Below are 17,288 nucleotides of genomic sequence, written 5' to 3'. Positions count from 1 at the left end.
CGCCTCCAAGAGGGGAGAAGCTGAAAGACTTTGTGTCCAGGGTGTGAAGGATCTGCAGTGATGTTTCCTGCCCCTCTCCTGACTCTGAAGGTGTTTTAAGTCCTGAGTGGAGGGCAGGCAGCAATGATTTTCTCTGCAGTCTGTCCGTTTTTACAAGGTTATCTTATTGTCATTGTACAAAAAGATTGGACAACGAAATGCAGTTTGCAGTACCATATTGCAACACAACAAAACACAAAAACACATGAAAAGGTGGAGAATGAATTAAGGAGTCTCACAGAGGAAAGAAGCTGCTTTGAAGTGTGGTGGTTCGACAGCTGATTGTTCTGTATCTCTTTCCAGACGGCAGCAGGGTGTGGCTGGGATGGGTTTTGTCTTTTAATATCCTTTTAGCATTTCACAGGCTTCTCTTCTCACCAATATCACTGATGCTTGGTAGATGGTACCAATGATGTTCTGGAGATGCACTCTGTTCCTGTCCTGTTTGGTGGTGTTGTGGAAATTTATCATATCGTTCTTTTAGATATAACTTGTATCGCTTAAACCTGCATATATGTAGATGAGGCCAACCAGACTCATTTAAAACCTAACGATAAATGAACTCATAGATATTTCACCACCTAACCCTGTTCCCACGAAAAGGCTGGGAACCGGCCTTGGTCTGTGCAGCGGCAGATAGAGGAGGACGACATCTGCGAAGGGAGGAGACGAGATAATGTGCATATACTCTGTTTTTGTCTATTCCTTGTTGTTAGACCTCCGAACCATCTGTGGGGAAAGAGCTCTATCCATTCAGCTGAATTATCATTAGTGTCTTTTAAATAAATATGTTTTTATATTTTTTTTATAGTTTTCTCATCTCGATTATTTCTCACCGGGAGGTTAAAAAGATAATTTTCCACGACAGGTGGCTGTTCTAAACCAGACAGTAATGTGTTCAGAGAACAGACTGGATTATTGCGATGTAGAATTGTGTCAGCAGCCCCTGAGGCAGGTGAATCTTCCTAAACTGATGTAGGAAGTGCATCCTCTGCTGGGCCTTTTTATATGATTGAGGGGAGGGAAGCTTACTTCAACAGCAGCTGTGGTCCTGGAGTTGTTTCTAATCACTCTGACAAGCTGGACTGTTGATGGAGAATATGTGGTAACAAATAGAAGATTAGAGGACACCACTGTAGGCTTGTTATCGTTTATGTCTTGAGACACTTTCTAAGAAAAGACCTAGATTACCATCTGCTGGCCAAATCAAAGAATAGCACCTTTGTGGCTTTTGTGAAACCTCAACAGTTTTGACTTAACTAAGCCAGCATAAGCGTGTTTTGGGTGGTAGCTCGTTTTGTAGAGCAAAGCATGAGTGTCTGTCTCTTTAAAGAAGACTTTACTGTCCAGTGTGTGGGTTTCCTGGAAACGTGCACCTTTAAATGTGGTGCTATCCAAAAAATCCAGAGGTCAAACTACTGGTAGATTTGTCTGTTCTCACTCGTAGCTCTGCTGGTGGCTAAACTATCTGTCCTACTGAATAGCATTTGCTGTTTTTGTTCCTTTTACATTTTATCTGCGGACTTCACAATAGTTGTGCAGAACAAAATAAGCATTAATAAGAAAAGGAAAGTCCTCCATTTTGTGTCCATCACCCTCCCTAAAGCTGCTAACCGTGACTTCAGACGTCTGCTCCGTAGGTCTGATAACGCCGCTGGTCACGCCGCTCACTAATCGCTCCAATAACAGCCGCTTCCTCCGTAATAATGCAGACTTTAACTGGACAACAGCTGCTAGTAAAGACAACAAGGTCAGCATCGCCCGTAATCAGTTGTCCATGTTGAATTAACCTGGTAGTCGATCGGTAATCAAGGCTGTTGTTATTTGTGAGCTTTCGGGTAAGGGTCAGGTGATAGGAGTGTGACGAATCAGGGAAGGGCACGTCATGACTGCTAAGAACCAATCAAGTAGCGAACGCGGGTGTGGGCGTCATCGTTTCTAAACGTATCCATTTTCGACCATCCACACGGTCCGTGTACATTTTGATGTTGTTGTTGACTGTTTTACCATTCACTCGAAAAAATAGAAAATACCATGGTTTTCTCGTTTTTCGCTTCAAACCGAAAACGGAAATGGGCCGTCGTATTTCCGTTTTTGGTGTCTGAATTCAAAAATGGAAAAACCACAGACCCAAAGTCAAATAACGAGCCAAATTTCTTTTTTGTTTTTTCCTTTAAAACGAGACGCAAAGCACAATAGGTAACTCGGAAAGAAGAATATTTCAAAATAAAAATGAAGGCAATAGAATAACCTTATGCAATAAATTAATACATTAACCTGGGCCGATGGGAGTGTGTTAGCATCAGTAGTTGACTACATCCTGTTTAATATTAATGTATCCATGTACTCAGCAAGAATCAACTTTTCGATTAATCAATGCATTGTGTTCGTAATGTAGCTTAATCAAAGTTATTTTTGTGTTCACAGAAATGTTGCTGTTGGCATTGATATTTATTTTTCCACTGTATTGTGCTGTTGGATTTAGTGAGCGCAGAGTGTAGCCTGTAAGGACATGCAAAGTAAGTGTTCACCTTTCTACCGCTAGATGGCAGTATATGTGTATTTAAACCATAGATTTAGTCCTATTTACCTGTGCCTTTGTTAATTATCTAGGTTATTGATACAGATTAATTTAACGCTGATTATTTCATCTGATATTTGATGTGTGGTTAATTTGCAACCTAGTTGTATACATCATGTATTTACATGTTATGTTTGTGTCATTAAAGAACTAAACATACCTACATAGAAGAGTGAGCATGTGCTGATCACGAGGCAATAAATAATGACAATTGAAAAAATAAAGATGTTTGGTTTATTCTTATTGAACATTAAGCCTAATTGACCTACCTCATTGATTTAATTGTCACACTTAAATCCTGAATTGAATGGTTAAACAGAAAAGGTCAAAGGGCCAATATGAGAAGATATAATGTTGATCAAATGCTGTGGTCCAAATAAAATGACTTCAGTTTTATTGCCATTGAGTTACAGAAAGTTTGACTCTCGAACATTTTCAATTTGTTTTCCTAATCTCACAAAACAAGAGTAAAAACCAGATGAATTGGTCTTTTCTTCTATGCTACCATGTTACCTGTCTCGTGACCCCTCAGATTGATCTCTGGAGCTGTAGGGGGATGCAGACTGTCAGGCTGAATCGAGTTGGGAACCAATGCAACAGACTACCTGCTCTTTAGCATGTTGGAGACACCAGCATGACACTGTCTTGTAAAATTAAGTTCCCATCCAATAACACTGGTCTGCAGAAGACTGCTGTGGGAGGAGGGCTGTTGAAAACTGCGACTGTAATATGAGAGAAAAAACATGCCAAGCACAAGTCAAATACTCCCCTAAACGCAGAAACCTTCAGAATTAGTAGTGGCATTGAATTGTGATTACATTCCTGTATTTCATCAGTTAAGTTTCTGTGGTCGGAGAGAGGACTAAATCCATCCTCAGTTTGAGTAGATTTCATTTTCTTCTACAAACTGTCACACGTCATAAAGACTATTGTTGAGGTATCCACCAAAAATGTCCGAGACACACCACACCCAAAACAGATCTCTCTATTCTTCGAGTTAAATAATAGATTCACCAATTGATTAGTTGCCCTATTAAATAGAAGATTAAACTAATACTTGAAACAGAGTAAAACTGTGGTACTGCAGATTAACTTTGATGCTACCTAACACCTCTGCGAGACCCTAAAAAGAGCAACAGCAACGTTCTGTGGTTTGGGCATCTGGCTGACACGTATACATTGGGTACTTTTAGGCATATTTGGGGTTTCACGCCTAACTGACAAATATGAAATCTATAGCCATATAGGAAGTGCTATCTTAAAGTGTAATTTACTTTTTATTCATATGTTTTATCCTCATTTAAGTTTCATTCTCTTTGATGAGTTACGATTTCTTTCTTTATATTGAGCTATCAGTGTTTTGATCTCAGATATATTCTTTACATGTAATGTCATATATTTAGTGTCAATTTAATGATGATAGCCTTCATGTGTTTTTCTATCATTTATCGTTATGTAATCATATGTGCTTCTATGTTGACTGAATGGAAAAGATAAGTAAATTAATTCATTTTGGGTTTAACTTACTCTGACAATTGTCAGAGTCAGCATAGTAAACAGCTTGTAAGTGCAGAAACTGCAACTATAGTAATTGTTAGCAGAACATCCTGTTCAATAAAAGCCAGACAGAAACCTTCATAGGGGAGCTAGCAAGAAAGTGTTAACTTAAAGAACAAGTCTGTCAGAATAGATAAGACTACGTAAACTGCTTTATCCAATGAATTGAGAATAATTAGTTGTCTACCATATATGGACCAGGAGGTTAAAGAAGTGCAGAGTAAGGAGGACAGAACAAAGAATCAGGGCTATATGCCTCTTGGTTTTTTTTTGGGCTGCAGGCCTTCAGGTCTTGGACACTTTTGAAGGTCTTTTGGGGATTTGAATTTTTGACATTTTGTCTTCTCTTTTTTTCTTTCTTTTTTTTCTTCTTTTTATTGAAAACATAAAACTGTAATCTGTATATTTTAAAGTTCTGTGCAATTACTTAAAATGTATTTCTTTGTTTTCAAACATTTCAAAATGTATGCTCTAAATTGCCATTGAAACAATGTATTTAAAGCACATTTTATAAATACAGATTTGAAATATACAGAATTATTTTTATATTTTAAGTAATATTTGAGTGTAATTAGTAGGTAAACATATTCATGCTATTATTTCAATATATTAATTGTACTATTCTTTTGGAATGTGTTAAAATGTATTACTGTGAAAATGCGCCGAAAGCACATTTTAAAAATATATATTTTGATATCTTGCCGTTTTAGTATATTTTATTCATGCTTATACTTATGTGCTTGTACAATTTCATTTCCACACGCTTTCCTGTCTGCGCATGGGCAGAAGTGCTAGAAATTCAAATTCTGAAGGCGGGGATTATTTTCACTCTGGGGGATTTCCGTTGGAAGCTCCGGCATTGCCTTCTGTCCACAGGTCTCAGTTTTCGGTAAGTAAGCAATTTATACATATGTGTGTTATATTTGTTCTAAAACAGTGTTTGATAGAAAAAATCATTTAGCTGACACTATCAATTGTGTACTTTAGCTAACGTTACAACTAACGTTAGCTTAGTTGCTACTTTAGCTAACGTTACAACAGCTAGCTTAGTTGTGTAGTATTTATGTTAACATTAAGCTAACATGATATTGCTCTCAAATGATTTGCTAGGTAAAAGCAATTTTAGTAGCTTTTAGACTGTTTTTGTAGCTTGTGGACTTCACTAACATGCATGCAAATGTTAATGGACTATTTGTTGAGTTGTAGACTGGTCATGATTGCCAACTGTATATTCCTGACTGGTTGCAAGTGTGTTTTCAAATATTTTCAGTATGGTAGAATTAGACAAAGCTAACTGTGAAATCACGTTAGTAATGGTGTTGAAGATGTTCTCAGCAAGGGGTTAATGTTACCATCGCTCATAATGTAAACAGAAAGGCAGCCATGACACGGTAACGTTAACTTATACTGCAGCAGCAAGCTGCCGGTCAGTCAACACACTGACGCTGAGTGGCAGACAGAGCAACAGCAGCAGCTCACCTTTGTAAGTCTTAAGTCTGTGTTCACCAGAAGCCGGCTTCAGTAAAGTAAAAGTAATCACCAGGTTGTGCTTTATGAGAATAACTATAAGTAAAAGTAGTAGGGTCATGTAAGCAGAATAAAGATAATTAATTATTCCATTAAGAGAATGCATAATGAAGTCAGTGTATTTTTGAAGGTCACCATAGGTCCTATATATATATTCTAGACATTTTTTTGTAATTATTGATGTTAAGCGATCTCTTGTACAAGTTGTGAAAATGTTCTTTTTTCCCCTTGTGAAGAATCTTAAGTTTTAAAGCGAAGAGTTTAAACCAAGAAGTCATTTCATCATCAGAGGTAATTTCATGCTATAAGAGGAGGGGGTGAGGAGTGTACTGGAAGCGGGGGTTTGGCAAACCAAACAAAGAAACTGGCCCCAAGAATGTAAGGTAGTGTCTGCTATGGGGGTTTGGAACGAAACTGGCTGGCCTAGGTGTGAAGAACAGAACAAAAGGCATGGCCCAGGAGGGGCTTATTGGATGACTCAATCGTGGAAGATGATCGATAGGCTCAAGAATGTAACTTTGGGGGTGGATCGACGGAGAGAGTCAGACTTCCTTGGGGCTAGGGGCCCCTTCCTTGGGGCTAGGGCTGCAACTAACTAACGATTATTCTAATAATCGATTAATCTGTCGATTATTTTTTCGATTAATCGATGAATCGGATAAAAAAACATGAAACAAAAAAGCATTAATTTCCAACCCTTTATTCAAAAACAGTGAGCAACCTGTTTGTGCACTTTCTGAAGATTTTTGGCACTGTGAATTTGCACTTGGGGCCATTCAGTGAACACACTAGTTTGCTGGGTGGCCTGAACGGGGTCTCATATTTCATGGAATATTATGTTTGTTTTGTTAATAATGGAGTAATTCAGCTTGCAAATGTTCGGCTTCTGTAGTTATTAAATATCTTATGATTTTGATCTGGACCTGCTGATTCCTGCCCTGTTAAGAATGGGAGCAAAGGGGGAGGGGGGGCTTCTTCTCCTCTGTGGGCTGCTTTTCAACATGCGGCTTTCCACAGTTCTGAGGTTCAGGACCTAAAACCCTCAAATACAGAATTGAACGCCTGTGGCGTGATGTGTTCATGAGTGTAACAGGTGTGTATTATAACACCCTGCACTCTTGAGGACCAACACCTGCTTGACATCAGCAACATCCTGCACATATTCTGCTGCCACTACGTGTTTCTGCCACGAATACAGGCAAGCCTGGATGTCTTCAGTGAGGCGTGGGACAACCATTCCATCGGGACAGAGCAAAACCTGACACCAAACCAGTTGTGGCAGGTGGGCCAGGCCCTGAATCCTGTTGCGGCTCCTGCTCCTGAAGTCATTTTTTTAATGTCTCATCACAATCATGAAATAACTCCCCTTCTTGGATTCTAAAAGCCTTGGCTTTGAGCAAGCAATAATTGTGTCCAACACAACTGCACAGTACTTTGGAATAATGTTTTTTTTGCACCTCGAGCGACATGGAGAGAATCCTAGTATAGCTTCGTCTTTTCCATTATATTCCATGATTACCTTCATATTTTACCTCAATCATGGTTAATTATATTCCATTTTCTTTCATCCCAAACTAAGACCTATTTTGTAATAAGCAATGGTAAGGGAACAGTGCTTCTTTAAATTTGTGTGTGCATATTAAAAGGTAATTAAATACAATTCGTATACAGTGGGGGAAAACATTTTTTGTCAGCCACCAATTGTGCAAGTTCTCTCACTTAAAAAGATGAGGCCTGTAATTTTCATCATAGGTATACCTCAACTATGAGAGACAAAATGAGGAAAAAAAAAAATTCAGAAAATCACATCGTCTGATTTTTAAAGAATTTATTTGCAAATTATGGTGGAAAATAAGTATTTGGTCAATAACAAAAGTTCATCTCAATACTTTGTTATATACCCTTTGTCGGCAATGACGGAGGTCAAACGTTTTCTGTAAGTCTTCACAAGGTTTTCACACACTGTTGCTGGTATTTTGGCCCATTCCTCCATGCAGATCTCCTCTAGAGCAGTGATGTTTTAGGGCTGTCGCTGGGCAACACGGACTTTCAACTCCCTCCAAAGATTTTCTATGGGGTTGAGATCTGGAGACTGTGTAGGCCACTCCAGGACCTTGAAATGCTTCTTACGAAGCCACTCCTTCGTTGCCCGGACGGTGTGTTTGGGATCATTGTCATGCTGAAAGACCCAGCCACGTTTCATCTTCAACGCCCTTGCTGATGGAAGGAGGTTTTCACTCAAAACCTCACGATACATGGCCCCATTCATTCTTTCCTTTACACGGATCAGTTGTCCTGGTCCCTTTGCAGAAAAACAGCCCCAAAGCATGATGTTTCCACCCCCATGCTTCACAGTAGGTATGGTGTTCTTTGGATGCAACTCCGCATTCTTTCTCCTCCAAACACACTAGTTGAGTTTCTACCAAAACGTTCTATTTTGGTTTCATCTGACATTCTCCCAATCCTCTTCTGGATCATCCAAATGCTCTCTAGCTAACTTCAGACGGGCCTGGACATGTACTGGCTTGAGCAGGGGGACACGTCTGGCACTGCAGGATTTGAGTCCCTGGCGGCGTAGTGTGTTACTGATGGTAGCCTTTGTTACTTTGGTCCCAGCTCTCTGCAGGTCATTCACTAGGTCCCCCCGTGTGGTTCTGGGATTTTTGCTCTCCATTCTTGTGATCATTTTGACCCCACGGGGTGAGATCTTGCATGGAGCCCCAGATCGAGGGACATTATCAGTGGTCTTGTATGTCTTCCATTTTCTAATAATTGCTCCCACAGTTGATTTCTTCACACCAAGCTGCTTACCTATTGCAGATTCAGTCTTCACAGCCTGGTGCAGGTCTACAATTTTGTTTCTGGTGTCCTTTGACAGCTCTTTGGTCTTGGCCATAGTGGAGTTTGGAGTGTGACTGTTTGAGGTTGTGGACAGGTGTCTTTTATACTGATAACGAGTTCAAACAGGTGCCATTAATACAGGTAACGAGTGGAGGACAGAGGAGCCTCTTAAAGAAGAAGTTACAGGTCTGTGAAAGCCAGAAATCTTGTTTGTATATGGGTGACCAAATACTTATTTTCCACCATAATTTGCAAATAAATTCTTTAAAAATCAGACAGTGATTTTCTGGATTTTTTTTTCTCATTTTGTCTCTCATAGTTGAAGTGTACCTATGATGAAAATTACAGGCCTCTCTCATCTTTTTAAGTGGGAGAACTTGCACAATTGGTGGCTGACTAAATACTTTTTTCCCCCACTGTACACGTATCTGTCTTTGTCAGGGTATACCAGAGATTCAATGGGAGGAGAGTGGATACTCAAATGAGCCTCATCCTGGGGTCAATGTTCCTACACTGGACAGGCCTCTCAGATCCTGAAATGATGCAGCTGCAAGACCACATTGAACCATTGCAAGAGTCTGACAGTTTCGGAGTTGACTTATATCTCAACACTGTCCAGTATGTTGAGAACTTAATTGAGGCAAGGTAATTATTACATGCTTGACGTGTCATACAACTCCAGTCGAATTTTCAGTAAGTAATTAAACTTGAAATTATTTGTTTACTTAACGCTTACTATGTTCAAGTTTATATTTCCTTTTTTTTATTTTTCATGGTGAAGATATAGCATGATGTGCTCACATTACTCCTGAACTTCCCAAAAATGTTTAACATGTGTGAAGTAATGACTAAGAGCATTTAATTTGAAGTTTGCATTGTTTTTACTCATGCCTTTCTTGCATACAATTTGTACATAAAAAAACCCTAAAAAACAACAACAATGTACTGCTTAACTGTGGTTCAAGGGACTGGTCATTGTTATGGTTTAACAGTATTGGTAGTGGTATTGAACACTTGAATAAAATACTCATATTTAAAGAACTCCAGAAACTAAATAGGGCATATGTGGTCATATGTGAACAGGAATTCAAGTGCAACACCTTGATATTTTCATCTACGCAAACCCAAAACCAGAACTGATGGAACTGATGGCCATCATCATGTCCTTATGAAACATCTTATAGGTCTGGTAGTGGCTGGGGAGCTTCAATTTGAAGAAGCAGGTGAGAGCAGTTTCTTGTCAGCAGCTCCCAGGTCACGGAGCACCTCCGGTGATGCAATGGAAGAGAAAATGTTACGCATGCGACACCTCAAATGCATTTAATTGAAACTTGAAATTTGAGCCACTAAAACATGCCAAAATATCATATACACCATGCATAGAATTATATCTGTACCCCAAATTGTAAGCAGATTTTGCATCAGAACTGCCATCTCTTCCTTTTTTGTTCATTCTTAGCAATCGCAGCACGCAAACAAGTAGGTGCAAATAGAGATAAGAGATGCAATAAATATGTAGAGGACAAGTGTTACCTTCCTCTATGAACTTCCTCAAAAATCCAGTTTAAGGGTGGAAAATATGTAATATTTTTGTAAAACTGAAAAAGAGCACAACAGTACAAAAAGTAAGAGCCTTTGTAAGTACTTAATAATATCTAGTACATCATGTGTAGTTGACAGTAAACATCATCAACAATACTTTAATCGAACCAAAGAAATATGAATATAAACATGTTAATATAACTGTAAATAGTAGCACACTTACGGATGAAGCCGATTTTGTGGACTTCAAGGCACAGGATTATACAGATTGAACGCTGAGATGCTCACTCAATGAGTCCATGGGCACACAGCGCTTCTTGAACATCACTTCCTGTTACTCTTGACTATTTACTCTTCGCTGACTTCCTGTTCAGTGCAGTTATTCACAATCGCCACTAGGTCTTGCTAAAGGACATATAAAATAACCAATACATTGAATACAATACATCCATAGACGCTCAGTAGCAAATAAAACGCATTCTTAGTGTTACAGGTCCCAGCTTGAAAGAACCTGATTACAGATTTATGCCAGAGAACACAGGAAATGATTGAGACAGGCAAATGTGTGGCTACATTTAACATCTTCTCAAGCTATATTTATTTCACACTTTTCCAAGTGAAAACAATCTCCTGTATATGTTCCTTCAGTTTTACATGACAGAGTACAAGAAAAATACATTCAATTCTCTTAAACAAGATAATCAAAGTTTACACTACTATCATTACATCAACAAGTTACATTACTATGTTTAATCAACACAGTTGTTGCTTGGGATAAAACCCTTCCTAACTGCACTTTTGTGCTCACAGCTAGTGGCGTATGTGAGGAAGACACTGTTTAAAATGGCGGCGCTGCTCCAACAGCATAGTGAACCGCTAACGAATGCTAACTAACATGCACAACACCCATACACATCCTTCAGTCACATAAATTAACACATTTAGCATGAAACGACCTACCAGGACAAAAAGAGTTGATTCGCTTCATCATAAACAAAAAGTACAATGTGTAGGAGCCAGAAAGAAACAAGGGAATGTAATGCGAGGCTACTATCAGTTTAGCTAGCACTCGACAGTCAGTCTTAAAACAACGTAGCTACTTAACCACATGAAACACAAAGTAATCTATAAAAATGTTCAATAAACATTGGTCACCAATTCATATGTCATATTGAGGAAATTATTGAGACAGGCAAAGGTGTGGCTTCTTCTTTCAACGTCTTCTCAAGCTATGAGGAGATGCTGCACTAGTGTAAGTCTGGACCGCGAGGCTAAACTACAGCGCTGCACTGCCACCTACTGGGCATAGATAGTAATACACTTCTAAAGAAGTTTTATTATGATTAGCAAATCATATAATAAACTAAAATGTGACCATACCTTCTTGAGGTGCCGCCCCCTTTGCTGGCAACTCTGTCACCTGTGCGACTCTGCTACCTGCGCGTCTGTGTTTTTAGTACTCGTGTTTTATGTTTTTTTATGTCTTTTAAATGCCCGGTGGTGTCATCCTGGTCATGTCACGGTGAAAGAGAGCATTTGTGACCAGAACATTGAGCTGCTCGCGGTTACTATTTGCCCAGGGAGTTCTCCCATGTGAACGTTCAACTTCAACCCAAAAGCACAACTCGGAGACAAAAATACAAGTTCTTTACTTGTGTTCAGGCAGGGTCAAAACCATGAGGTCAGTCAAACAGGCGAACAAATCCAAGAAGGGGCAGGCAAAAATCCAAGGTCGAAAACAGGTAGACAGGGTCGTAACAGGCAGATCAAGAACAATATAAGATACGCTGGAGAACTTGGCAATAACACACAAGACAATCTGGTAGGGAACAAGTGCAAGTGAGGGGACCTAAATAGTGAGGGCTAATGAGGGAATGGGCTGCAGGTGAGATGGGTGTGGAGGACCAGGTGAGGGGAATCAGAGGTGAATGGTAGGATCTGAAATGACAGGAGAGTTAATAAAACAAGCAGACAGGATGAAAACAAACTAATATGAAGGGGAATTCGTGACAAGTTGTCTTTATTCCTCCATCGGGTAATGGGAAGTTGGCCACAGAGACCATATCCAGAGTCACCCATGACCTGCAACGCTCCTCTCCAGACTCGCTGGTTATTATAAATGGGGATTTTTAATCACTGCTCTCTCTCTGCCACCCTACCCTCTTTTAAACAAATGGTGTCATGCCCTACGAGGGGTGATAAAACTATCGATTTGTTTTATGTGAACATTAAGGACAATTTTATTTCAAAGATGCTCCCCCCTCTTGGACAATCAGATCATAATTTGATATTATTGACACCCAGTTACTCTCCTTTAATCCGGAAGCTGCCAGTTACGTCCAAGACTGTTCGTGTGTGGACGGAGGATGCATGTGAAACGTTAAGAGGGTGTTTTGAGTCCACTGACTGGACTGTGTTTCTGGATGATGACGATCTGGACAGCATCTCTGACAAAGTCACCAGTTATATTAACTACTGTGTTGAGTCTATCATTCCCTGTAAACAAATAAAAACTTTTCCTAATAACAAACCTTGGGTGACAAGGGAGACCAAAGCTGCTATTAATAGGAAGAAAACGGCTTTTCTCAGCGGCGACAAAGATCTGCTTAAAACTGCCCAAAAGGAATTAAAAGCAGTAATCAAACAGGGTAAGCGTAAATATAAGGAAAGGGTTGAAGGGCAGATGTCCAATAGTCACACAAGGGGCCTTTGGAACGGCATGAAATCTATTACTGGCTATGGGACCAGTTCTCCCAGGGTCCCTGGTGCTGGGATCAATGTAAATGAAGCAAATCAGTTCTTCGCAAGGTTTGATGAATTTGATTTCTCTGCATCTCACGAGAGCATTCTCTCTTCTCTTGCACTGAGTAGTCCTGAGGACTGTAGCCCAGCTATTGTAATAAATGTTGAGGAGGTTTGACAGCAGCTAAAGCGCCTTAAGGTTAACAAGGCAGCAGACCTTGACGGTGTCCATCCACGCACCCTTAAGGTCTGTGCTGACCAGCTGTGCTCCTTGTCTCTGTCTTCATCAAAAATTCCAGTAATGTGGAAAACATCTTGCTTAGTCCCAATCCCAAAGAAAAACAGTGTGAGGAGTCATAGTCTTATTAACCTCAGAGCTATAGCCCTGACGTCACACATAATGAAATGTTTTGAAAGGGTTGTCCTGTGTCACCTGAGTAGACAGGTTTCAGTCTATCAAGATCCTTTGCAGTTTGCATACAGGAAGGGTGTAGGGGTAGATGATGCACTACTTTTTATGCTCCACAGTATTTATAGTCATCTTGCAACAACTGCCAGCTCTTTTAGGATCATGTTCTTTGACTTTTCCAGTGCTTTTAATACAATACAATCGTACCATTTAGCTAAAAAACATATGACCTTCAAACTGCACAATACAACTGTTGCTTGGGTTTTGGATTACCTTCTGTCTTGACCACAGTTTGTCAGGCTTGATAAAAAACTGCCTGACACTATCTTAACTAAAACTGGAGCACCACAGGGAACAGTTTTATCCCCCTTTTTATTCTCACTTTATACAGCTGACTATAGGCAGAGCAATGTGTTCCTGTAACGTCCAGAAGTTCTCAGATGACACTGCCCTGGTTGGGCTACTTACCCGAGGCAATGACCTGGCCTACAAATGGGAGGTTGAATCTTTTGTCAGCTGGTGTGATGAACACTTTTTAAAACTAAAAGTTGGAAAGACCAAAGAGTTGGTTATTGATTTCAGAAGGAAGAAGGAGGAGGACTCCCCAGTGACAATTGCAGGTCAGCAGATAGAAATTGTCCAGTCGTATAAATATCTCAGGGTCTATCTGGACAGTAAATTAATCTGGAAAAAGAATACTGATGCTGTTTTTAAGACTCTTCTTCCTGAGGAAGCTCAGATCATTTGACATCAGCAGGAAGCTTCTTCATGTTTTCTATCAGGGGATCTTGGCTAGTGTTCTTTTTTATGCTGTGCTCTGCTGGGGGGGGGGGGGGGATATCACTGCGGATGATAAAAACAGGATCAATAAGATGATCAGAAAGGCTGGCTCAGTGATTGGCCTTACCCCAGACTCACTAGAAATCACTGTTGAAAAGCGAACAAGGGCCAAGTTAAAAACAATTGTCTTGTTTGAAGGCCATCCACTAAACAGTGTCTTCAATGGACTCCGAAGCTCATTTAGTGAGAGACTCAGGATGCCTCAGTGTTCTACTGAACGACTGAGAAGGTCTTTCATTCCAGCAGCTGTTCGATTTTTTAATGAACACCTTTAGAGGTTTCTATCTTTCTGATGTCAATCATGTTTTATATGGCTGCTATTTATTCTTTTTAATGTGTCTTTGTCTGTTGTGTACTGTGGACTGTGTCGTCTGTCTGAGTTTTTGGGTGGCAAATGAGTTTCTCCACTGGGGATTAATAAAGTTTTTCTAATCTAATCTAATCTAATAGATTTTGTGTGCGTCACACGCTCCCGAACAAAATATAAATGGCTCCTGACATCGCAAAAGAAAACTTATTCAAACACTACCACAGAACCGTTGAGTTCATTCAACCAATTTCACATACTCTAGTGCAGGGGTCTTCAACGTTTTTCAGGCCAAGGACCCACAAACTGATAGAGAGATGGAGCAGGGACCCCCGACTATATATATCGTATAAAATTGTGTTTTATACTGAACTAGGCCTAGTGCCATGTATAAACATACCTCTTTATTGTGCATTCAATACTAAGCTATTCAAATAATACACAGGTTCATATATTCATGTTTTTATTTTAAACATGTGAAGGTACAGTGAGTAGGGGGGCCGTGCCACTGACATTTAGAAACATACCGTGTCAACTGATACCAATACCAATATCAACATTGTCTGTCAATTGCATGATAATCATGCCAACAGGCTATTCAAAGACGTTTTTATTTTAAACATAAATGTGGAAATGAAAATGAGTGATGGCCTATTAGTGCCACTGCCATGCATACACATACCTGTTATCTTGCATACAATACTAAACTATTAAAATAATGGAAAGATTCATGTTAAAATATATATATATATATATTTTTTAAAAACCCTAGGTGTCACAGACCCCCTGTTGAAGACCTCTGCTCTAGTGTCTGCATAGGTGATGTAAGGCATGGCCTGGTATGTCAGTGCCTGATGAGGTATTTGGTAAGATGCCTGGTAAAATGTTGGATAGTGCTCCTGTTGTGACATGGGGCATGGCTGCATTCCCCAGACGGGCATTGGCTGTACCCTTACACAGGTGAGTATGGCTGTTCAGGTGCCTGAGTTTGTGTTCTAAGTTGTTTCAATTAATCTATGGTCTGGTTTAAGGCATCGACCTGAGCCGTTAGTCTCTGAATTGTCTTGTCTTTATTTTCAGTTTCAGTACTCTTATCACCTTTGTTTGTCTTTTCTGGTTCAGCATGAGTACTGTGAGCCTGAGTCACTTTGCGGATGGAGCTGCGACCCAGTCTGCGCTTCCTTTGACTTTCTTCATTGGTAGTTCTGATTACTTGCCTCAGTAGGGATTCATCAGACACGGTGGAGTCAGACAGAAGAGGTTTTAGATCTCGCCTCACAACCTCATGTTTCTCACCCAGACCTTGGTAGATGGTGTTAAGGAACACACACTGTACTGTGGAAGCATCATACTTAACCACAGAGTTAGATTGTCTTGATGTAAACTATCTTCTGCTTTAGCCCAATTATCCTGTATAAGAACTGCTGAGGTGCTGCACTGACACCTACTGGGCATAGATAGTAATACACTTCTAAAGAAGTTTTATTATGATTAGCAAATCACAGAAATTAGTTCTATTAAATAAACAAAAATGTGACCATACATTTTGTGTGCGTCACATTAGCCATAAAATGTACAACGTTTCTCTGATGCTGTTAGCCAGGAATACCGTTCGTACAAATCTCTTTCCTGGCTGGGTTAGGGCTGCTAGCTGTGGGGTTGGCCGACCCTTTCTTATGATGATTCTGGAAATGTCCTTCTCCAGAAAGGCGTTGCCAGTAACTCCCAAATCCGTTTCTCCTCCTCCTTCAGCCATTGAGTATTAGAAAAAAAAAGCTACACCAACCAAAATGCTAAAAATGTCATGTCAATGTCATAACTTCTTACATATCTTTCCACTAAGTTCTGCTAGCTAGCTTCAGCTTCACAACAGTGTTGCTAGCTCACTGACCAATCACACTGCATGTTAATGCTGACGTACTTGTAGGCCACCTAGACAGCTCTGACATGTCAAAGAATACGCCCAACATGTCAAACTAAAAATCTGATTGGTTGAAGACTATGACAATCAACAATTTCGTCCCCATTTATTTAAACTGCAAAGGCTTCCTAGCAGGCCTCAGGCCTCTCTTCTTACCTAGAGAAATAAAGGTGAAATCTGATTGGATAAAAGCTCTACTTAAAACCAGCGCTGCAGGCTGGAAGCAGAGCAACAGAGGAAGACAGTAGCTGTGCAATGAGAAAATAAGCTAATGAGAAAAATAATTATAATACATGTTTATGAAAAGTTATTAAATTACAAAATAACTTTGTGATTCTGTGAACTTTCTGTGAACTTTGCGGCCCTGATGGCCCACCACTGGTCAGACTACATCATGTAGAGACAGCAATCAGGTTAATGTAGATCCCAGCTCATAGCGGCATTGATGGGAATGCAATGGCTCATTCCCTAGCTAAGCAAGCTCTGAAACAGGATACAATCATGGATTTAGCTTTCAGTAAAGCCGAAGCTAAAGCAGTAATATGGAGCAATATTATGTCTGCTTGGCAAAACCATTGGGGTGAATGAAATAAAGGGTGTCATCTATATGAAATGAAGCAAAAAAGGAAACAATTGGAAAAAACTGCAGAGAGCAAACAATCATATCAAGACTGAGGTTAGGGGACAGGGCTAAATAAAACACAATTGAAATTGGGGAAACATTCATCAGATCTGTGTGAATGAAGAAACGGTTGAACATGTTATCACTGCCAGAAGAACAAAACAAAAAAGCTGAAGAATGAATTAAAGAAATGTGGGGTGAATGTATTTATAATTTCGAAAGGAAAATATAAAGCCTTGTTTGAATTTTTGTAAGAAACTGGGTTATTGAATAGAAGTATTTTTTTGTTTTTTCATTTCGTTTGTTTGTTTGCTCCTAGTTCTAAGAAATGGAAAAGGGAACTCTGGCACGCTCGAGTAT

Source organism: Pholis gunnellus, assembly GCF_910591455.1.
Source record: "Pholis gunnellus genome assembly, chromosome: 4".
NCBI classification, from domain to species: Eukaryota; Metazoa; Chordata; class Actinopteri; order Perciformes; family Pholidae; genus Pholis; species Pholis gunnellus.
Note: the sequence above shows the minus strand (reverse complement) of the source record.